Source organism: Protopterus annectens, chromosome 7.part0, assembly GCF_019279795.1.
Source record: "Protopterus annectens isolate FY-2018-M chromosome 7.part0, PAN1.0, whole genome shotgun sequence".
Taxonomy (NCBI): Eukaryota; Metazoa; Chordata; order Ceratodontiformes; family Protopteridae; genus Protopterus; species Protopterus annectens.
This window is the reverse complement of record NC_056739.1, coordinates 1,958,946,065-1,958,970,674: the sequence shown is the minus strand read 5'-3', so window position 1 is coordinate 1,958,970,674 and position 24,610 is coordinate 1,958,946,065. Positions and strand designations below refer to the sequence as shown.

Here is a 24,610-nt window from a genome sequence, read left to right as displayed (position 1 = left end):
GGTTTGCAGTTAAACATTCTTTAATTTGCTATTTCATATATTCTCTATTCACAATACCCCGTCTGTCAGACTGAGCAAAATTATAAATAACAACTACTTCAAACTTATTCTTCTATTAAAACTCTGAGAATGTTTAACAAACTTCAGAACATGGAAATCCCATAACCATTTATCTTTGAGAAATTTAACTTTGTCCTTGTATTTGCAGCTCATGGGCTGTTAAAATATTCACAACATCAGTAAGCTCTCTAAATGCAGGTTTATTTGCTACTTTTACAGTTCATTACTTTTTAGCTACTCGTATCATAAGACCCATTGAAGCGTTAGTTTGCCCGAGTTCCTCTAGTGAAACTACCAGTTTTGAGTAGAAATTTGTTTCCTTCAACAAACTTTCATATCCATGAATCTGTTCGAGTATGTAAATCATCTTTAAATTTGTAATCCAGGTAAATTCCAGAATGTATGTTGCCAGTCTCCTCTTTGGTTGGCTTTATATCTCCAACAAGTTGTATTTATCCCTGAAAACACTTGGAATTTCTCTGGTCTGTAAAAATATTTGTGGAGGCACTTCATGCAGGTATTCTAAATTCCCTTGGTTTAGTAATAACTCCATGAATCTATCAGATGTCTTGCCACTGTTCTTTTATTTTCCTGTTTGTAAACTTTTTACATAACCTTTTTTTTATATATGGTTTGCCTCAGGCAACCTTGCATCAACTAGTAACTTCATTACCTCTGGACACTATAGCAACCTTTCCTCAATATTGTTATTGTAGTATATGTAGTAGTTCCCTCTCTTCTTTTTGGTTTGCTTTATATCTATCAGGAAACTCTTGCCAATTAGTACCCTCTGAGCTAATCTAATTTGTTCCCAGTGTATTATTTTGTTCTGACTCAACTCACTAGCAAGTCAAAAAGGCAGTATCCATGTCAGGTTTAAACTGAGAGAGTTTTATAATCCATACCTCATATTTCTGTGGAAAGTATATCTTGATATTTAAGAGGTAGCATATTTTTGTATAAATAGCCCCTTGAAACTAATTTTTTTAAATTGTATTCCCTTTTGACTATATATTGAATTTTGTACCTCTTCCCTATTTTTGTTTTTGGCAAAGCACCATATTTTTCTATTTTAAGTTGCAGTTTAGGTTTTGAAGTAACACAATAGTGCAAATTAGGCACATCCAAGCCTCCCTACACATTGAGTAAAGTTAGCTTCTACCAACTGATTCTTGATGCTTTTCGTTCTCTTATAAAATTAACTTATTTTTGTAACACTTTCCAGTAATTTACATCTGGGTCATAGATAAATCTTTCCTCACAAAATATGGAGAACTCGCGCTTATTTATAAATGAGAGTAATAAATAAGTAACACACACTTTGTTTTAAATCCAGATCTATTGGTGTGGCATTCTGTATTTTTAATTAAGGAGACTGTTGTCTTTTTTAGGGGGCCCACATTTCTTTGGGAGAATTTTTAATGTCCCTCATGATCCAAATTCACAAGCGTCTCATAGTGACCCGAAAATTGCAAGAAGTCTTGTACAAATCATAAAATACAGACGGACACAAATTCATGTAAATTCCATGATCAAATTAAGTAATTTGGAAATATAGTGGTCTTGATCTGTTAAGCAGATAATCAAATCATCTGCAAAAGGGGCTAATTTCTCCAGTTTTTGAATTGCAAATAATAATGGAGAAGGGGACAGGTGTGTCTCGTACCCATTTGCCTCGTATATTTAAGGGATAAGCTCTCCTAAGTACTGCTTTAGGGTTCTCATAATGATACGATTAAATTGCCAGGAAATCCCTTTAATCTGATGTTGTCCACTTTATTTAATTTACCTGTGAATATCGGTTCCGATCTTCTGAAATGACAGGCTGCTTTTTTCCCCATCTTGAGTTTCCTGACTCGAGCTCCTTCCCCCCTACCTGTATTGTCCCTCTTCCCCAGAATACCGCAGATCTCATTTGTCTCACTTCAAGTTATCAGCGTTCCGTTTTGTTTTGAGCTTCTTCTAGTTACTGGGTGTAAGTCTCTCTTTTTTTGTTTTGTTTTGTTTTTCCTACCTAGTACTATTTATTTATTTCTTTAATATTTAATCCTTTAGTGATGGCTTCCTGTGTTCTTTCTTTCTAGTTTTTCACATTTTTCTCAGAGTTTCCTCTCTTCCCTGTTTAGAAAAAAAAAAAACTTCCTTTTTCTTTCTGTTCTTTCATTAAGGCTGATCAAAAACCTTTAGAGTTTAAAAAGTGCACTTCTGTGGGTGGAAGATTCCTCTGACGCCCACATGGAGTGCATTTACTGCTTGTAGCCTAACTCGGGGGTGTGCAACCTGCAGCTCTGGATCCGCATGTGGCTCTTGAACCCCTCTGCAGTGGCTCCCTGTAGCTTTTGAAAAATAATGGCCACTCTACCACACACACACACGTGCGCGCCCACACACACACACACACACACACACACACACACACACACACACACACACACACACACACACATTGAGCGATGGACTTGAAATATTGCTCTTATAAACTTGCTAGAATAGCACAGATGTCCTTCAAGGATGCATCTGCAGTCCTTACAAATGGGTTGTCCTGTCGTCAGGCAGCCCTTTGGTCGGCCGGATTCCAAAGTCTGGGTCTGGCCTCGGCTGGTGTCGCACTTCACCCGACGTCATAGCTGCAGTTATTCGGGTATAAAGGCATCAGCCGACGCCATTTTCCTCAGTTTTTCTTGCCGTGTGGTGCCCGAAGCAGAAGCTGTTCGCAAGTGCCGGTCGGTCAGAACCAGAGATTACTACTACCGAATACTTCTACTACACTCCTAAAAAGCTAAGTACCCCGTTGGGGACTCTTTCTTGCCTCAGCCGATGTCAGAAAAAGTGAATAACTGTTTAACTTGTGGGAAACAAATACCTCATAAAGATTTCCACTCTTACTGGTTACCTTGTTTAGGCCCAGACCACGACGTAGCAGCTTGTCTAGCCTGTGCTTCTTTTAACCGGCGGATGCTTAGATGTCGGTCGGAATTTGCTGAGGAGTTTTTCGGCTCCGATTTTGCTTACATTATGCCGTCGGATCCTCCGACTACGCAAATAACTAAAAAGCGCAAAGAAAAGGACCGACACTCGAGGTCCGTTAAGCCAACCACGAGTGTCTCGGTTTCGGCTGAAACCGAGCAAGCGGTTCTTCCTTCAGCCGAAAACTTACCTCCTACCGAGGCCTCTTCCAACCCGGTGGAATCGGCTTCTGAAATCCCACCTGCTCTTGCAGTTTCTCAGGAATTATCTGACACTATTCCCTTGGATATTTCAACCGCTGCACGTGGAGCTGCTAGGCCACCTGCAACCATGTCCATTAAGGCCTTTGCCAGGGCTAAAGCAGCTAAAACTACTAAATCTGTGCCTGTTAAGACCCCCTCTCACAGGCCTAGCTCTAGTTCACAAATGCTTAGTCTAGCAGAGGATCTCATTTCTTTAATCCGGGGATCCCAACCTCAACCAGACAGGGCTTTTCACCCACCTCCAGAGAAGAGGCCTAGAGCAGAGCCCCCTGAGCCAGTTTCTACAGATTACTCCTCTGATGATTCAGATAATACAAACCCTCCAGAGGCTCCTTTCTCCTTTTATGAAGACTCTGATGCTGAAGAGTCCATTCCTTCTGCCTCTCCGCCTGAGGAATTTTCCTTTGGGGAAACCTTGCATGCTATGAGGGAACAATTTCAGTGGCAGGGCCAGGATTTTTCAGACTCCAGAAAGAGGCTTAGAACTTTTCTGCATTTACCACAACATAGGCCTTTAGCCATACCTCCAGTCCTTTCTGTTGTAGATGATGCATTTAATGATGCTTGTACTGCTCCTGATTCTCTACCTCCAGCCCCTGCTAAGCCCGATAGGTACTACAGGGTCCCGGTCACTCATTACCATTTGTATAAGGCTCCTTTTGCAGATCCCAAGACTATCTCCCAGGGACCTAAGGCTGTAGCAGCTACCTCTGCCAAAAACCCCCTCCCCTCTGAAAGGGAATCCAGGTCCTTAGAGAGATGGGGTAAAAAAGTTTACACTTCTGCTACTCTTTCAGCTAGGGCCTTGAACTGTCAGTTTCACATGATCCAGTATCAAGAATTTATGCTAGACCAGTTAACCAAAAAGCTGTCCTCAGATGAATCATTAGACAAAAAATCTGTTCAGGAAATGGTACATAACATACAGCAAGTCAGTAACCATTCCTTAAAATGCGGCTATGATGCACTGGAGGCTTCCTTTAGATCAGCCATGACTGGCACAGTTATCAGAAGGCATGCATGGTTAAAAGAGCAGGCCTTACCAGACCATGTCAAATCAAAACTACTAGATGCTCCTATGGACAAGATCAATTTGTTTGGCTCTCCTGCACAACAGGTGCTGAAGAAGATGGAAGAGAAGGCAAAATCTGTCCAAACAGTGAAAGATTTCTTACAGGTCCAACCTCCAAGGTTTAGCAGGAATTGGCCCTCCAAGAATTGGTCCTTTCCAGACTCCTCCAGAGCTCAGAGAGGCAGAAATAGGTGTTCAAGAGGCAGAAGTCAATCCAGGGGTGCCTTCAGGGGACGCCAGTGGCAGCGTAACAACCAGCGAGGTACAGTCACAGACACAGCCACCACCACTACTACAGGACAATCACAGTGACTTGGCTCTGGCACCGCCTACCAGGGAACAACTAGAAGCACCCTTAGGCGGGAAGCTAGCCTTATTTTCAGTAAACTGGCATTACATCACAAGAGACAAGTGGATTTTGCAGACAATAGACCAAGGTTACAGGTTTCACTTCCATACTCTACCAGGGAAGAGAGGAATGCCAAACCGACCTCCAAATCAAAAGGCAGAAGCTCTAAAACAAATAACTCAATTATTAAGGATGAGAGCTGTGGAAAAGGTACCATCTATGGAGCAAGGACAGGGATTTTACTCCAGACTCTTCCTGGTACCAAGAAAAGAAAGCAAATGGAGACCTATTCTCGACCTGTCCGCTTTAAACACATTCCTCATTGTTCCAAAATTCAAAATGCTGACCCTACAGCAGCTTCTTCCCATGCTGGGCAAGGAGTCTTGGCTGGTAACTCTAGATCTCAAGGAGGCATACCTGCACGTCCCCATACGACCAAATTGCAGAAGATACCTCAGATTTCTTGCAGGATCAGAGCATTATCAATTCTCAGCATTGCCCTTTGGCTTATCTACTGCCCAGAGTGTTCACGAAATGCCTGGCATCAGTAATTGCTCATTGCAGGCTTCAGGGAATCCAAATCTACCCTTACCTGGACGACTGCCTGATACAAGCGGACAACAAAAACAAGCTAGCAGAAGACTTGAAAAGGGTCATTTACCTACTACAAGCCCTGGGATATACAGTCAATATAAAAAAGTCAAGGCTGATATCATCCCAAAGGATAACCTTTTTGGGTGCAGAGCTGGACACAGCGAAACAAATGGCATTCCTAACAGTAGAAAAACAGGAGCAACTCCTCTCTACTTCTTGGCATTAACAAAGCAGAACCATCTAACAGCAAGAAAAGTCCTGCAAGCCTTGGGTTTCATGGCATCCTGCATAATATTGGTTCCACATGCCAGACTGCATATGAGAAAGTTACAGTGGTACCTAAGAAATTTATGGTCTCAGCACAAGCACAGCCTAGAAACCCAAATTCCAATAATTCCATGCCTGAAGCAAGAATTCCAATGGTGGGCTCAGGCCTGTCAATCAGACAAAGGACTGCCCTTCCACAACACTCAACCCAGCCAAACCATCACAATGGACGCCTCAGACCTCGGTTGGGGGGCCCACATGCTGGACAAGTGTATACAAGGTTTATGATCTCAAGACCAGCTACTCCTACACATAAATCAAAAGGAAATGCTGGCAGTAAAACTGGCAATTCAGACATTCAGACCATTTCTTCAACAAGGTCAACTGTTGATAAGGACAGACAACACCACAGTTATGTGGTACATCAACAAACAGGGAGGCACACACTCGTGCCCTCTATGCCGGATGGCAATGGACCTCTGGAATGTGGCCCTGAGCTACAACATTCAGTTACAAGCAATTTTTGTACCAGGAAAAGAAAACATTCTAGCAGACAAACTAAGCAGAACTACCACGAATGCCCACGAATGGATGCTGCATCCGGACATCTTCAAAACCATTACGAGAAAATGGGGACTCCCAGAAGTAGACTTATTTGCATCCCCACTCAATCACCAACTAAAGAAATTCTGCACAAGGACGTACCACCCACTTGCTTGGAAGGTGGACTCCCTATCTTTCAGTTGGAAAAACCTGACAGCATATGCATTCCCACCACTTCCTTTGATGCACAAGGTGCTATTGAAGATCAAAGAGGACCGTCCAAGGATCATTCTGATAGCTCCAGACTGGCCAAGACAACATTGGTACCCATTACTGAGGAGCATGTCTCGGGAACAAATATGGCCCCTGCCCCTAGTTCCCTTGCTGTTAACACAGAACAACTACAACACCCTGCATCCAAACCTGAAAACACTGCAGCTGACTGCCTGGAACATTGCATAAGACCAATTAACCCAGTTTTATCCCAAAGGGTTAAAGACATTATCTTGGAGGCTCGCAGACCCTCAACAAGGAAAAATTATTCAGCAAAATGGAAAAGATATCTCATTTGGAGTACTGCAAAAGGAGAAAATGTGTCACTGGTAAACCTAGCCAACATCCTGGAATACTTGGCAGAGCTCTTCCACAAAGGCCTGTCCTATTCTTCCATTAAGATTCATGCATCAGCTATTTCAGCAGAATACGACTTGGATCCTCCAGTCTTCTCACATCCTCTGCTCAGGCAGTTTCTGAGAGGAATTAAAAATGTAAAACCACCTAGGAAGCCACCATTGCCAGCATGGGACTTGAACTTTGTGCTAGAAAAATTGACACTCCCTCCTTTCGAACCAGCAGCAACAGCAGGATTACAATACTTATCATGGAAAACTGCTTTCCTGCTGGCAATCACTTCAGCAAGAAGGGTCTCTGAGCTACAGGCATTAATGGCAGTACAGCCCTTCCTGATCTTCCATCAAGATAGTGTCCATGAGAACAAATCCTACTTTTATGCCTAAGGTGGTCTCCAGAGTATCCTTAAATCAGGCTATCCACCTACCTACATTATTCCCCAACCCACAGAACAGGGGAGAAAGACTGTTGCACACCTTGGATGTACATAGACAATTACGCTACTACCTGGACAGGACCAAGTCCAATAGAAAAACTGACCAGCTTCTGGTAGCATATGCAACAGGAAAGGAAGGAAAACCAATTTCAAAACAGACAATCTCCAAATGGATAGGAAATTGCATTAGATTTTGTTACTCCTACCATGGAAAGAAAACTCCAGAGAACATCAGGCCTCACTCCACAAGGGCTACAGCCACTACCACAGCTTTCTTACGAGGAGTGGCTACCAAGGACATTATAGAGGCTGCTACCTGGACCTCCGTGCATACATTTGCCAAGCATTACAATTTACCTTTATACTCTAGATCCCGAGCAGGTTTTGCCACTGCTGTTTTGCAAGGGATCCTAACTACACCATAATCTCTCCTTTTTTCCTCCTCCCCTAGTTTAGCTATGGTTTTCTACCCATTTGTAAGGACTGCAGATGCATCCTTGAAGGACATAGTACAGTTTTGTACCTACCATAAATGTAGATGTCCGATAGGAATGCATCTGCAGTCAGGATTACCCACTCACCTTCCCCCTCTGTGGTACTCCTAGGGTATTTGCCATCCTTCAGCTAGCTTGGGGGGGATCTATTATGGTGTATTTGTTTGTATATATGTACATACATGCTTATTTTATGTGTTTGCTCTCTACTATTTGGAAACATTGGCATTTATCCAAATTTAGCCATCCAAGAGGGCACCTGGCATCTGGGGCAAGAAACACTGAGGAAAATGGCGTCGGCTGATGCCTTTATACCCGAAAAACTGCAGCGATGACGTCGGGTGAAGTGCGACACCAGCCGAAGCCAGACCCAGACTTTGGAATCCGGCCGACCGAAGGGCTGCCTGACGACAGGACAACCCATTTGTAAGGACTGCAGATGCATTCCTGTCGGACATCTACATTTATGGTAGGTACAAAACTGTACTTTTTTCTCATATCCCCAAGTACCACCTGTTTTTCTCCTTTCCCAAGTTCCATAGGAATTACCCTTCAAAAACTCAGATCTGAAGTAGTTGACTTCATTTGTCAACAACCTTTGGGAATCTGATCCAACCTCGGATCCGAGCCGGCAATCTTTCATAGCTTAGATCCGAGCTCCTAGCTCCTCCCCTTCACCCATAATCCCCTGCCAACCCTGACTGACCTCAGATCTAGTTTGCCGTGCTTCTTGTCAGCAGCTAGGTTTTCGAGCTCCTGGTGTCATAGGGTTTTTTGTGAGAGTTTTTAAAATTTTTATTATCCCCTTAAGTGTACGAGTGTGTGTTGTGGTCAGGTTCCCTTTTTTTTTTGGCTAAAACTACCCTAGTTTACACCTTTTTAGTTAAACTTACCCTCCCTCCCCTTCGCTGGTCGTAGCTTCTGTGTGTTTGGGGCCTAACGAGTGGTTTTTTTTTTTTTTTTTTAAGATGTCTGAGGCCCCAAAACCCATCTTTTCCAAGTGCACCGAGTGTGGCCATAAGCTCTCCCCAGTGGATGGCCATACTCGGTGTGTGCGGTGCCTTGGGGTTGAACACCTTTCCTCTGGGTGTTCCATCTGCGTGGCATTCAACCCCACGGCACTGAAGGACTGGAGGTCGAAGCTGATCCTAGCAGGACTTCGGCCTCTGGTGCTTCTGTGGCCTCCTCTCTGGCTTCAGCGGCGGCCACTCCTGCCTCTCTCTCTCCGGTTGGGACTCAAACACCCGCTGCAGCTCCGGAGGAGAGGGAGGCCAGGAAAGAAAAAAGGAAGGAGAAGGCACCACGAGCGGCGGGCCGAGGCCTCCGCTTTGGGGGGCCCCCCCCCCAGCTAAGCGGTCTTCTCCCTCCAAGGCTTCGCGGTCTCTCCCTTCTCTGATCCGGTCTCCGTACTTCTCACCGGGCCCCGAGGAGGAGGAGACCCGATCTCTGTCGAGGTCATCGAGGCGGCATTCCTGGCCAGCCTCGGTGGCCTCGTCGAGATCGACTCGCAGCCTTTCAGACGCAGATTTGGACCGGATGATGCAAAGGTTTCTCCAGGACCAACTGCAGATGCAGATGGGAGTGCTCCTGCCTCCCCCCTCCCCTCGGGGGGGGGGGGGGCTCGACACCTTTCTTTGCCCCGATAGCTCCTTCTCTGACCTGCTTCCCGGGTTCAGAGCCTTCGGAGACCAGCAACCTTGGAGCCGGAGGTGGGTCGGCTCCGACAGTATCGGGTACTTCGGCTCCGACTCTTCTCTCGAGCCTGTCTGGTCCGTTTTTGTTTGATCCGGGCTCTCGGAGCCGTGGGCTGAGCGTCAGATCCGAGGGAATCAGTGTGTCTTTGGCTCCATCTAGGTTGGAGCACACTGGTCTGTCGGATCTGATGGCTTCGGCGCCGACCCCGATCCGTCCATCGGATCCGAGCGAGGGTCTGCTCTTGGATCCCAGAGAGAGCAGCTCTCCCTCTGCTTTCGATGTGGTGGAGAGGGGACTGTCGAGTGCTTCCAGGCCCCCGGTCCTTGCTTTGGCTTCGCCCCGCTCTCCCTCTCTGTTGGGTCCGGCTTCCATCACCCGGCCCCAGGGACAGCCTGCTTCGATGTCCCAGGTCGTTCCCTTGGAACAGGATGTGGCTGGTGAGATGTCCTCGGACAGCCCCCCCCCCCCCCCGCGGACGTCCCTCACAAGCGAAACTGCAAGAGGAGGCACGTGGACTCCCCCGAGTCCTTGACTGATGACACGGATTTGGATGAAGGGAAAGGCTCCCCTAGGTCACCCCCCGAGGATGTCTCCTTCGGAGACATCATGGAAATGCTCAGGATAAGAGGGGTGTGGTCTGCCCCCAAGGCTTCCTCGGACGAATCCGTGTTCCTGGAGGCATTCAAAGCAGGCCCATCTACCTCTTGGGTGTCCCCTCTACCCGACCCCTTAGTGGACCTTATTACCACTAGGGCGTGGAAGGAGCCAGACACTGTGGAGCCAGTCCCCAAACACCCGGACAAGATCCTTAGTCCGCCCTCCGAGATGTCCCATTGGAGCAAGGGTCCCCCCGTAGATGCCATGTTGGTGGCAGCGGCCACCAAGCGGGAATTAGCTCAGGAGAGTCCCTCGGTCCATCCACCAAGCATGGAGTCCCGTTTGATGGACCGTTTAGGGAAGCGGGCTTTTAGTTCAGCAACCTTCTCGGTGAGGTCTCTGAATTACATGGCACATGTTATTCGACTGCAGCGGGACCTTATCAAAGAGTATGCTGCGTCACCCCCGGAGTCCATGTCGATGGAGGACAAATGGTTGTACTCCACTCGGATGGCCACTCTCAGGTCCATATCTAACACTTCTATGCGGCTGTTGTCCCACGCCACAGAGGGAGCCGCTAGAGTCAGCGGAGCAGGCCTCATCATGCGACGTCAGGCCTGCTCTGGCATTGTGATTTCGCGGAACCCTTCAAGGCGTCATTTGCGAATGCCCCTTTCGATGGTTCTGCCCTGTTTGGCAAGACCGTTCGTGAGACTTTGGTCCAGAGCAAAAAGGACGGGAAGACGTCTGCCGTCAGAGTCCGCTTCTCTGCTCCCCAGAGGTCCTTCTCCAAGAACCAAAAGGGACAGAAGAAGATGTGGTTCCGGAAGTCGCAACAATCCCAGTCCGCTCCGGATCCCCAGTCCTTCCGTGGCAGAGGAGGACAGGGTGGACGCCACCCTAGAGACAGAGGGGGCCCGAGGAATGGTGGGTCCAGAGAAGCTTTCTCTGACCGGCCTACTCAACAACCCTGAGGGGTTGCCCGACTGCTCCTCTCTGGAGGCAGTCGGGGAATGTTTTTCGAGGCGCCTGGCAGCTTGGGAGTCCATCACAACAGACCGCTGGGTGCTTCGCATCATATCCAGAGGATACCAGATGCCCTTTTCTCACACATCCCTCACCAACCCAAACGCCTTCCCGACGTCCCACCCGATCAGAGGGAGGCTACAACTGCGGAAATTCAGCAGCTCTTAGGAAAAAGAGCCATCCAACGCGTCCCCCCAGACCAGTTTGGATCAGGTTACTACTCCAGGTTCTTTTTGGTGCTAAAAAAAGACGGGGGACCTAAGGCCAATCCTCGATCTCTCCCTCCTGAACCTGTCAGTAACCAAAGAAAAGTTCCGGATGGTCACCCTTCAATCCATTCTCCCCCTGTTGCGGGAGAGAGACTGGATGTGCTCGATAGACCTCAGGGATGCATATTACCACATTTTGTTGGACAAACTATCCAGGAGGTTTCTCCGCTTCCGGCTAGGAGCCAGTCATTATCAGTTCAGGGTTTTTCCCTTCGGTCTCACCTCAGCCCTCAGGGTGTTCACCAAGGTATTAGCAGTGATAGCGGCCCACCTGAGGCTCCAGGGAATGCAGGTGTTTCCATACCTAGACGACTGGCTCCTGACCGCCCCAACAAGGCATCTACTCTGCAAAGCCAGGAATTACTTTCTCCACCTTGCTCCCCAGATGGGGATCACCGTCAACATGGACAAATCCTTTCTCAACCCGACTCAGGTGATAGACTTTATCAGGGCCAGATTAGACACCAACAACTTACTAGCCTTCTTAACCACCGAGCGACTTCACACCCTGAGGCTACATGTGCGGGCCATTTTACTATTGTCTGCTCCCCCGGCGGGATTGGTCCTGAGGGCGCTGGGCTCCATGGCGGCCACAATTACCCTTCTCCCCATGGCTCACCTGAACATGAGGGTTTTGCAGTGGACCTTCCAAGTCCAATGGTCCTTCCGTCGATACCCTCTCAGTCACCCCATTCTCCTTGGCAAGGCTTGCAAAAGAGCTCTCGCATGGTGGTTACAATCACCGGACCTCCAAGCGGGACGCCCTTTCTCCATGGCCCCTCCACTCGCCACGGTGACCACGGACGCCTCTCTCCTCGGGTGGGGCATTATGCGGGCAGGGCGGTCCAAGGCACGTGGAACGATACAGAGACCTCATTGCATATAAATGTTCTAGAGATGAGGGCAGTACTGTTGTCGTTGCAAGCACATCAGAGCCTTCTTCCTACAGGAACAGTTGCAGTTCAGTTAGACAACATGTCGGTGGTATGGTACATCAACAAACGGGGGAACCAGGTCCTACCCACTCTGTCGAGAAGCTATGAGAGTGTGGGAATGGGCGATCTCCACCAACCGCTTTCTTATTGCAACGCACATTCCGGGACGGTCCAACATCCTGGCGGACAAACTCAGTCGCACCATACTGTCTCCGTACGAGTGGTCTCTCAAGCCCCAGGTAGCGAAGCGGATATTTGCTGTATGGGGACAACCCTGTTGCGATCTCTTCGCCTCTCATTCAAACACGAAATGCAACAGCTACTTCGCTCTAATTCCCCCCACCGGGGAATTCCCGAGAGACGCTCTGGTGTATGCTTGGCCTCCCGGTCTACTCTATGCTTATCCCCCTCTACCTCTGATGCTGAAGCTTCTACAGAAAGCCAGTCGGTTGGGGAGCAAAATGATCCTCATTGCCCCATTCTGGCCTCGTCAAACTTGGTTCCCTTACCTCTGGTCTCATCTGGTGAATCCGCCTTGGATTCTAGATCTCCTCCCGAATCTGATTTCCCACCCCCTAGGCCTCCCAGTCCCGAACCTGGACAATCTCAAGCTTACAGCTTGGTTGCTCCATTTCCACTCGTAGCTAGGACTCCCGGTATCTCCTCCCCAGTTAAAGCTATCCTAGTAGCAGCACACAAGCCCTCTACTAGGAAAGTCTATAGGAGTAAATGGAGACGTTTCGCTATTTGGGCGGAGCGTCAGAACCTAGACCCTTTCACAGCTCCATTGCCCGCCATTTTGGATTTCCTTTCAGGGCTTTTTCATCAGGAGGCTTAGCTGTTCCACAGTCAAAGTTCAACTAGCAGGTATCTCTCATTACCACGTGGGACATGAACTGGGTCCATTGATCACCACAAAGTTATGTAAGACCTTTCTGAAGGGCACCTTCCTTCTCAGACCTCCAATAAAGGAAGTAGTGCCTCCCTGGGATTTGACTTTAGTACTTCAGGCCCTGACAGCTCCCCCCTTTGAACCTGCAGCTTCAGCTGATCTCAAACATTTGTCATGGAAAACAGCCTTTCTCGTCGCTATTACTTCAGCTAGGAGGGTCTCTGAACTTCAAGCCCTATGTGTTAATACCTCCTTACTTGACCTTCCACAAGGATAGGGTTTACCTCAGGACCAATCCCTCGTTCCTTCCTAAGGTTGCTTCCGAGGCAAATATTAACCAATCCATTAATCTGCCAGTTTTCTTTCCTGAATACTAGAACAAAGGAGAATACAAATTCTTTAGATGTGCATAGACAGCTGCGTTTTTACATTCATAGAACGGCTGGTCATAGACAATCCGACCAGTTGTTCATCTCCTTTGCCAAATTTAACTTGGGTAAATCTGTGTCGAAGGTCACCTTGTCGAGGTGGATTTCACAATGCATCCTTTTGGCTTATGAAAGTTCTGGCAGGCCTGCACCTCAGGGAGTCTGTGCCCACTCTACTCGGTCCATGTCTACTTCTGCTGCCTTTTGGTCTAGAGTACCCCTGGATGATATTTGCTCAGCAGCCACTTGGGCTTCACCTCATACCCTCATCAACCATTATAAATTGGATATTATCTCTAGAGGGAGAGCATCCTTTGGCTCTGCAGTGCTCTGGGACATCCTTCCATGAAGGCTGCCCAAGGTACAGGTAGCTGGGGACTCTGTCCCAAAGGTTGTTGACAAATGAAGTCAACTACTTCAGATTAAGAAGTTATGTACTCACCATAACGTTCCATCTGAGTAGGTAGACTTCATTTGTCTGCAACCATCCCACCCTCCTTCCCCCTGACCTTCAGATGTTATTTGGCCAGAGGTTTTTACTCTGCCCTTTAAGGAAGGTAGTTAGTTCCTTTTCAGCCTTATTGGTTATGGGCAAACTTGATCTGAGGTCAGTCAGGGTTGGCAGGGGATTATGGGTGAAGGGGAGGAGCTAGGAGCTCGGATCTAAGCTATGAAAGATTGCCGGCTCTGATCCGAGGTCTGATCCGATTCCCAAAGGTTGCAGACAAATGAAGTCTACCTACTCAGATGGAACGTTATGGTGAGTACATAACTTCTTATTTTATCAGAAAGCATTCTGCCCCCATCCCTCCTTCCAATCCCAGGAAAACTGCCAGGAAGCAAACTACTCCTTCCAGGCCTGTCCATACTACAACACAGACGCCTCAATTTCAAGACAAGGCAGGTAGTCTGTGACTACCAGCCACTTTTGAACCCTCCCACTCCATCCCCTTATTAAGGCTGTCTCACTGTCTGGAAAAACATCACCACAGACAGATGGTTCCTATCCATTGTAGAAAAGGGTTATTTTATGACCTGATTCACTACTCTGTCTTGGAGGGGTATTCCTCAGCCCCCCAAAGATTAGCTCCCTTTCTATCAACCAGTTCTAGACAACCTCATTGCCCAGGGCATAATTCGACCTATCCTGCCGACAGAAAAGGGAAAAGGATTCTATTCGAGGCTGTTCCTAGTCCCAAGGAAAGATGGTCCCTGGAGACCAAGCCTAGATCTTTCCCACCTCAGTGTTTACCTGCAAGTGCCCACTTTTCAAATGCTCACTTTGCAAACCCTTTTCCCTTTGATCTTGCCTTGGAGTTCATGGCTACTCTGGACATCAAGGATGCTTGCCTTCACATCCCCATAAGGCCCAGTTTCAGGAGATACCTGTGTTTTTCTGGGGCCTTCTCACATTATCAATTCTTGGCCTTGCCCTTTGGTCTTTCCACAGCTCCAAGGGTCTTCACCACGTGCCTGGTACCAGTGGTGGCCTTCTGCAAGACCCGAGGGATTCAAATTTTCCCATTCTTAGACCTGCCTATTCAGCCGGATTGCAAAGAATCCATCCTACTCCATCTACAGACATTTCTCTCTCTTCTGCAGGCACTGGGTTTCAAGATAAAGTATCCCAAGTCCAACCTGACCACCTCTCAAGACCTTGTCTTTCTGGGGTCCAGGATTCAGGCAGATGTCATGAAGGCCTTCTACCACCTCAAAAGGTAGAAAACTTAAGGCAGTCCCTGCTTACTGTCCTTCAGGCCACAGCATTGACTGCCAGGCAGTACCTCAGGCTTCTGGACCACATGGCATCGACCATTCCCATGTTACTGACGAGGCTTCACATGAGAAAGGTACATTGGTACCTAAGGCCCATATGGACTCAGCACTGTCATCCTCTGGAGTACAAAATCCCTTTCTTACTTTGCCTCAAGAAAGCGATTCAATGGTGGTTGAATCAAGTGAATTACAACCTAGGTCTACCTCTTTATGCCCCCCTGCCAGTGCTAGAAATGTACATGGATGCATCATATCTGGGGTGGGGAGCAACCATGGGCTCCTTAAGAGTCTAGGGTACATGGCCAGCTTCCACCAAACAGGAGCATGTCAATGTCAAGGAGATGAGAGCAATTCTTTTGGCCCTAAAGGCCTTCCAGCCCACACTGAAACAAGGCACATTTAAACTGTACACAGACAGCACTACAGTTTGGTGGTAAGCCAGCAAGTGGGGGGCGGGGGGGGGGCAAAAATCATAATTTGCTATACAGACTAGCTTTCCTAGTGTGGGAGCTGGCCATAAAACAGGGGATCACACTTCAGGCAGTATACATTCCCTTCAGAGTAGAATTCTCAGGCAGACACCTTTAAGCAGGTCCATGTCAATTTCCCATGAATGGATGCTCCACAGGGATGTGTTCTTGGACATAGTCCACAAATGGGGTACACCTCAAATAGATCTGCTTGCCTCCTCCATGAAGAGACAGCTTCCATCCTTTTGGTGAGGCAACAGATGCCTTATTTATTTATTTGACATTTGTTGACCAGGATTAGTCCATCTGAGCCGAACCCCTTTTTCATTGGGAACCCTGGGAGAAGAGCTCCACAGTTAGGCAATGCATTTTGAACAAACCTTAGAGTACAATTATAAAGATGAAATTAAATAAGAGCACACGATTAACAAACCCAGTGAAGTGAATACATTCTAACATCAATGGTCTCCAAGGACAATTCAGAGAATAAGTACCAAGTTACATCAAGTCATGCAACACAGTTAACTCCATGCTTTTAGAATAATAAGGTAAACATTAGATGGGACTAAGACTGTACAACTTATGAGTAGAGCTAGAGGGGAGAAAGGGAGATGGGTGAGAGGAAGGTGGAGAATAAGGGGAGATCAGTCATGTAGGATAGAGCGACAGATCCATGTACTATTTAGACAGTTTTTAGTAGCAGTTGTACAACTAGATAGGTGATTGATATTTCTGATGTCCAGAAGAAGTTTATTCCAAGATTGAGCTGGGGAGTAGCTGTAAAAGTTTTGTCCTATTTTGATTTTAGGCTTGTAGATTTGAAGAAGAGTTTGTTCAGTGCTTCGAAGGGACCTAGGTGGGGAGTAGAGTGAGACAACTGAAGAGATGTTCGGATGTAAATGCATAATAGAATGCATCATTTGAAGCTGGGAGATAAGCAAAAGGTGGGGAAATTCAAGCCAGTTTAATCTTATAAGAGCAAGACAGTGGTGCAAGTGGTAGGAATAATCGGCAGTGGTGCAAGTGGTAGGAATAATCGGCAGCGAATCTAGCAACTTTATTGTAGGTGTATTCTAGTTTTGTTAAGAGAATACTTTGAAGGTTAGTGAGGATTTTTGAGCCATAGAATAGGCTGGGGAGAAGATAGGCATGGGATAGGGAGATTTTGGCTTTATTGGACAAGAATTTTTGTTCCTGTAAAGGAGACCAATTTTTTTGTTGGGTTTTCTTAATGTTGTTGAGAACGTGCAGATGAAATTTGAGATGGTCATAAATGATGGCCCCTGTGCGATTCCACAGTGATAGGAGTGTCGTTGAGGGATGAGATTGTGAAGGAAGCTTTAAGGTGGTTCATAGTTTTGGGAATGAAAAGCAGGAGTTTAGTTTTTTTTAGTATTTAGAATTAGTTGGTGCTTGATGAGCCAGTTTTCAATGGAGAAGAAGAATTTCCGTGTCTTAGTATTTAAGTCAGAGATGGAATTAGCTATGGTGATAACAGTGGAGTCACTTGCATATTGCATGAATGATGACTCAGGACAGGATGTGGACAATTGACTGGTGAAAGGATTGATCCTTGAGGTAACACCCATCTTGACAGGAAGAGCAAGAGATGTGGCAGGTAGCCATTTAACCGATTGAAATCAGTCATTGAGGTAGCTAGCAAACCAGGAGATAGTGGAGGTGGATAGGTTTAGTTCTGAGAGTTTGTTCAGGAGGAGGGGGTGGGAGACCGTGTCAGATGCCTTACAGAGATCTAGAAATAGGCATGAGACAAGTTTGTGTTAGTCCATAGCTAGAGATACGGTGCTCACGAAGGAAATGAGGGCAGTGGAGGTACTATGTTTAGGGCAAAACCATATTGTGTTGGGGTGAGTAGATTCTCTTGTAAGCGGAAGTGAAGGATTTGTTTGTGTGCACATTTCTCTAGTATTTTAGAAATAGAAGATAGAATTGCAGGCCTGAAGTTGGCAAGTTCTAAAGAGTTTACCTCCCTTGTGGATGGCTAAGGTGTAGAATTTTTTCCAGATTGTGGGTACTTTAGATACATTAATCAAATGGTTGATAAGTATGGAGATAGGAAGGACGAGAGTTAGCAGCTTTCTGGAGAAAGAGTGGTGATAGATTATCTATGGAGTGGGAACAGAGTTTAAGCTTTAGAACCAAGGATTTAATGCAGTTGGTAGATAAAGTTAGGTCTGAGAGGGGGGGGTAGGAGGGAGACTGAGGTTCAGGGGGCTGTTGGCATTTGGGTTGGAGTTGGCTAGGAGTGTTAATTTGCTGATGGTGTCAATGAAATAAGAATTAAAGTTAGTAGCAGTTTCAAAAGATGTGCTATTGGGGCATGGCTGAGGGGAAGAGGGGTTAACAGGATGCATAATTTGGTTGAGGGAATGCCAGAATTTCTTTGGGTTATTTGTGTGCATTTGAGGGGTTGTTATAGAAGTTCTTGTCACTGTGGATGGATTTCTTAGGTAGGTTGCAGAGTTTTTTATAGTGCTGGAGGTGGGATGGGAGTTTGGTTTTAGGCCAGCTCTTCCAAGCCTGGTCTCCTTTTTTGCATTAAGGAGCGGGTGTTTAGTGTTAGCCAAGGAGATCTGATAGGTTGACCCTTAACAGTATGCAAGGGGCAAAGGAGTTGAGTATGTTAAGGAAGATGGAATTGAATTTCAGTACAGCATCATCTAGGGGTAGGTGTCTAAGGAAGGACCAGCTAATGGCTAAGAGGTGGTTGTTAAACTTATCAGAGTCCAAATTGGACAGTTTGCAACAGATTATGAACTTGTGTGGTCTGGTGTAATGTGGTGTGAATTTGAGAACTTGGACTGGACAGTGGTCACTGAGAGCATCAGGTAGTGTTTCTGGGAAGTAATATTTATGGGGGTGAGAGAGTAGTATCCAGTCAAGAAGAGCGGTAGAATTAGTAGATTTATTAGTGTGAGTAGTAGATATTAATTGGGACAAGCCATGCAAGTTAATATAGGAGCTAAGAGTATCTGAGCAGAGGGATAGCCATTTAATATTGACATCACACAAGATTGTAATTTCGGTAGGTAGATGTTGAGTAAACCAGGAGATAATACTTTCTAGTACATGAATATTGTCACCAGGGGGTATATAAGTTCCAGCAGTGGTAATTGTATTATGGGCATTGATTTTTTCAGTTAGCAATTAGCAGTTTGGCTGGTGGGGAAGAAAGGTTAGGGATAGCTAGGAAGGGGTTCCTTTAAGGTTGTTAGAGAACATGATGGCCACTCCTCCACCTTTTTTCTGGGACCTATTAAGTCGTAAGATGTTGTATCTTGGGGGTAGGACGTTTGTGTCAGGAATGTGGGGTTTTAGCCAAGTTTCACAGAGTTATAATATCATGAGAGTGATGAAGGGCAGCCAAGCATGGAATTCACTAACTTTGACTATACTTCTGATAATCATGGAATAACAGAGAAAGATGTTTTGTGGGAATGCCAGGCTGAAGAGAGGTAGGGTATTTGAGCATAGATGAAGAGGAAATGTCAGGTCCAGGGTTGGGATGGATGTCTCCAGATGGGAGCAGAATAGAGTGAGTGGGAAAAGAGTTGAGGAGAGGGGAGAAGGAAATAAAACTTCACCTTACTTTTAGGGGAGAATGAGTGGCCCCTTTTGAACTGGCCTCCAAGGCTTCTCTGAAGCATTGCACATGGAAAACAGTACTCTTAGTGGCCTTGACATCAGCTAGAAGACTGAATTGCGAACTCTTATGACCATTCCCTCCTTCCTCATCTTCCAAAAAGACAGGGTAACCCTTTGGACCAATCCTTCCTTCTTGCCCAAATTGGTCAATGAGCTTTCCCTAAAGCAAGCTATTCACCTCCCCATATTGTTTGCCCATGTTCTTAAAAAAATATGTAAATATAAATATATAAATATTTAGTTAGTTAAGACTTAGTAGCAAATGTATAAACAAAAATATATATAAAAACACTCGTATATGATTGGGGCGAAAGAATTAAATATAGTGACGATTGGTCACACCCTTAGAGCCAATAAATATTATAGCTGTTATACGAAGGGGGTAGTCTATCTTGCCTACTGTATAAAATGCTGGGCATATTATGTAGGCAAGGCAGAGAGATGCTTTAGGCACAGAATTTCTGAACACATAAGGGATGTTAACAAAATGAATGAACATAATGCCTTATTTAGACACAAACAGAATTGCTCTTTAGCTGAATTCAAATTTTGGGTATTGGAGGAAGTACCACACAATGAAAGAGGGGAGACTGGGAAACCAAGTTGGAATTCCGTGAATTAATTTGGCAACTTAGGTTGGATGCAGTAAATTATCCCGGCCTCAATGACCATTTATCTATTACCCCTATTCTTAAAATAAAATCCTCTGACCCTAAAAGATAGAACAGTGGACCTCATGTTGTTATTTTAATGGGTACACTTTGAAAATGAGTGTTTTTATATATATTTTTGTTTATACATTTGCTACTAAGTCTTAACTAACTAAATATTTATATATTTATATTTACATATTTTTTTAAGAACATATACACATATTTAGGGGTATATCTATTGTTATGACATATATAATGCATTGTGTTTATATTTATATACATATATATTATAGTGTTCAAAATGAATTTATAACTTTATTTTATGTGATTTTACACTCTCTGAGACATGAATTTAGGATGTGCTATAGGAATTTTATGTGTTCCACTATGTGAGCCTTAAATGTGAAGTGATGATCAATTAAGTAATTATTGTTCAACCAATGATTTTAGAGTTCTTTTATTGGACGATTTATTTAAATGGCTTGTGGTGTGTGTTATGTGATTCTGATGAAGTCTCTGGGTAAGAGATGAAAGCGCTAAATCTTTGTTTTTTTTACCAATAAATGAGTGAAGAGTGGAGCTGTTCGGTATTATTTTCTACAACTTTGGACAGCCTCTATTGGATGACAGCCTGATTTTTGGTGGTTCCTGGTTTGCTGTGTGTGTTCCTTGCTTAAACAGAAAATGATGTTGATTCCTGACTGTGCAGAAAATAAAGAATTACAGAATTTAATGCATTCTGCTGAACAGGTTGGAAAACATACTTTGCAATGTGGATTTGATTCTTTAGAGGCCTCTTGCAGGGCTGCTGTTACTGATTCTGTGCTCAGAAGGCATGCTTGGCTTAAAGAGCAGTCTTTACCTGATCATGTTAAAGCTGAATTGTTGGATGCTTCCTTAAATCAGGACCGTCTGTTTGGCAACAAGGCTGAGGAAGTTCTTAAAAAGATGGAAGATAAAGCTAAATCTATGCAAACTGTTAAATATTTCTTACAAGTTCAGCCTCCTAGATTTAGTAGGCATTGGCCCTCTAAGAATTGGTCCTTTCCAGCCTCTTCAAGGTCTTCTCAAGCCAAACCCAGACATAGCAGAAACCCCAGGTTTCAGTCCCAGGAGATGCACAAGACTAAGCAGTGGGGGGTTTCTGCACCCAAATCAGGGAGTAGTAAGACTCCCCCTATGGAAAACAGTCTCAATGACTTGCTTCTAAAACTTCCAAGCACTTCCCAACTGAATGCTCCTTTAGGCAGAAAGATTGGTCTGCAGGCCAAAAACTAGGAACTCATTACCCAGGACAAATGGGTTTTAAATAGTGTCCCAAGGATACAGATTTCACTTCCACACCTTACCAACACCAAGCGAGTGGCCAGGTCTACCCCCAGATGCCCAAAATCAAGTACTCGCTCTCTAAAGCATGGGGGCTGTTCACTTGGAACCAGAAGAGGAAAAGGGACGAGGGTTCTATTCGAGACTTTTCCTGGTACCCAGAAAAGTCAATACATGGCATCCTATCCTGGACCTTTCTACTTTAAATACCTTTCTGGTGATTTCAGAATTTAAGATGCTGACTCTTCACTAGCTGCTTCCTATGCTAGGCAAAGATGCATGGTTGGCAACACTAGACTTAAAGGAAGCATACCTGCATATCCCTATCAGGGAGTCTTGCAGAAAATACCTACGCCTCAAAGCAGGCTACATGCACTATCAGTTCTCTGCAATGCCCTTTGGCTTATCTACTGCACCCAGGGTATTCCCAAAGTGCCTAGCTCCGGTCATCGCATTCTGCAGGCAAAGAAATATTCAAATATATATGGATGATTGTCTAATTCAGGCAGAAAGCCAGGACATACTTTTGAATCATCTGGCCTTTGTTCAAAGGGTACTGACTTGTCTGGGGTACACCATAAACGAAAATAAATCACACCTGGTACCCTGTCAACAAATTATATTCCTGGGAGCAAGCTTGAATACAACTTCCCAGATGGTTTTTCCTCATGCCAGAGAAACAGATTCATTTGACAACCTACTTCAAACAAGTGGCCACAAAACCCAAGTTATCTGCAAGACAAATACTGCAAGCCTTGGGATCCATGGCCTCCTGCATTCTTCTAATTCCATATGCAAGTCTGCATATGAGGAAACTGCAATTGTATCTCAAAAGCCTATGGTGTCAACATTCACAGGATCTAGAAGCAATGATTCCAGTCATACCTTGCCTATGCCTAGAGTTCCTTTGGTGGGCAGAGGCCTGCCACCAAAACAGGGGACTAACAACCCTACCCCCTGCCACCCAAACTTTAACAACAGGCACATCAGACTATGCATGGGGGGGCCCACCTGGCAGGGAAGTGCATTCAGGGCAAATGCAACCCAAGTCAAATGCACCTGCATATCAGTGAAAAAGAAATGTTAGCTGTACAGAATGCTCTGACAGCCTTCAAGGACCACATTCTTCCAGGACAATTAATGATAAACGGACAACACCACTGTTATGTGGTGCATAAACAAGCAGGGGGGTACACATTCTTACCCCCTTCTGCAGACTAGCCATGGCATTGTGGAACACAGCCCTGAGCTACCAAGTACATTTACAAGCTCAATTCCTGCCAGGAAAACTAAATATACTGGCAGACGAACTAAGAAACCTCATGGACCCACAAGAGTGGAAACTGGAACCAAGGAATGTCCTTCAAGGATGCATCTGCAGTCATAACAAATGGGTTGTCCTGTCGTCAGGCAGCCCTTCGGTCGGCCGGATTCCAAAGTCTGGGTCTGGCCTCGGCTGGTGTCGCACTTCACCCGACGTCATCTCTCCTGGTCTTCGGGTATAAAGGCATCAGCCGACACCATTTTCCCCAGTCTTTCTTGCCGCGTGGCGCCCGAAGCAGAAGCTGTTCGCAAGTGCTGGTCGGTCAGATCCAGAGATTACTACTACCGAATACTACTTCGAAGACTTCTAAAAAGCTAAGTACCCCGTTGGGGACTCTTTCTTGCCTCAGCCGATGTCAGAAAAAGTAAATAATTGTTTAACTTGTGGGAAACAAATACCTCATAAGGATTTCCACTCTTACTGCTTACCTTGTTTAGGCCCAGACCACGACGTAGCAGCCTGTTTAGCCTGTGCTTCCTTCAACCGACGAACGCTTAGGCGTCGGTCGGAGTTAGCTGAACAGTTTTTCGGCTCAGATTTTGCGTACATTATGCCGTCGGATCCTCCGACTACTCAAATTGTTAAAAAACGCAGTGAAAAAGACCGACACTCGCGGTCCGCGGTTTCGGCCGAAACCACGGTTAAGCAAACCGCGAGTGTCTCGGTTTCGGCCGAAACCGAGCAAACGGGTCAATCTTCAGCCGAATCCATGACTACTACCGAGGCTCCTGTTACCCTAGTTGAATCGGCCTCTGAAGTTTTGCCTACTAATGTGGTTCCTATTGAATTATCAGACACCATCCCTTTGGATGTCTCTACCCCAGCACGTGGTGCTGCTAGGCATCCTGCAGCCATGTCTATTAAGGCCTTTGCCAGGGCTAAAGCAGCCAAAACTGCTAAATCAGTGCCTGTTAAGCCCCCCTCACACAGACCCAGTTCCAGTTCACAAATGCTTACTTTGGCAGAGGATCTCATCTCTTTAATTAGGGGATCCCAATCTCACCCAGACAGGGCCTCTCGGCCTCCAGAAAAGAGACCTAGAGCAGAGCCCCCAGAGCCAGTGTCCTCTGATGATTCTTCGGATGACTCAGACATTACAGACCATCCAGAGGCTCCTTTTTCTACTTATGAAGATTCCGATGCTGAAGAATCTATTCCATCTGCCTCTCCACCAGAGGAATTTTCCTTTGGGGAAACCTTACATGCCATGAGAGAACAATTCCAATGGCAGGGACAAGATTTCTCAGATTCAAGAAAAAGGCTTAGGACCTTTCTACACTTACCACAACATAGGCCCTTAGCTATACCTCCAGTTCTGCCTGTTGTGGATGATGCATTTAATGATGTTTGCACTGCTCCTGATACTTTACCTCCAGCCCCTGCCAAACCAGATAGGTTTTACAGGGTACCAGACACTCATCACCACCTATACAAGGCCCCACTTGCAGATCCTGACACTATCTCCCAGGGGCCTAAGGCAGTAGCTTCGACCTCAGCAAAAAACCCTCTTCCTTCTGAAAGGGAATCCAGGTCCTTAGAGAGATGGGGGAAAAAGTTTACACCTCTGCTACTGTCTCAGCTAGAGCTTTGAACTGTCAGTTTCATATGATCCAATACCAAGAGTTTATGCTTGATCAGTTAACTAAGAAACTGTCCTCTAATGACTCCTTAGATAAGAAATATGTTTTAGAAATGGTGAATAACATTCAGCAGGTTAGTAACCATTCTTTAAAATGTGGCTATGATGCACTGGAGGCTTCATTTAGATCAGCCATGACTGGCACAGTTATAAGAAGGCATGCATGGTTGAAAGAACAGGTCTTGCCGGATCATGTTAAAGCAAAGCTGTTAGATGCTCCTATGGATAAGGCCAGTCTA

The 24,610-nt window shown here is 45.7% G+C and overlaps 1 protein-coding gene across 3 annotated transcripts in view; it reads left to right on the top strand.

Annotated features, from left to right (window-relative positions):
• Positions 1-24,610, top strand: part of CHD2 (chromodomain helicase DNA binding protein 2) — a 3,702,317-nt gene that overhangs the window by 384,391 nt on the left and 3,293,316 nt on the right. The gene's annotated exons all lie outside the window — the stretch shown is intronic.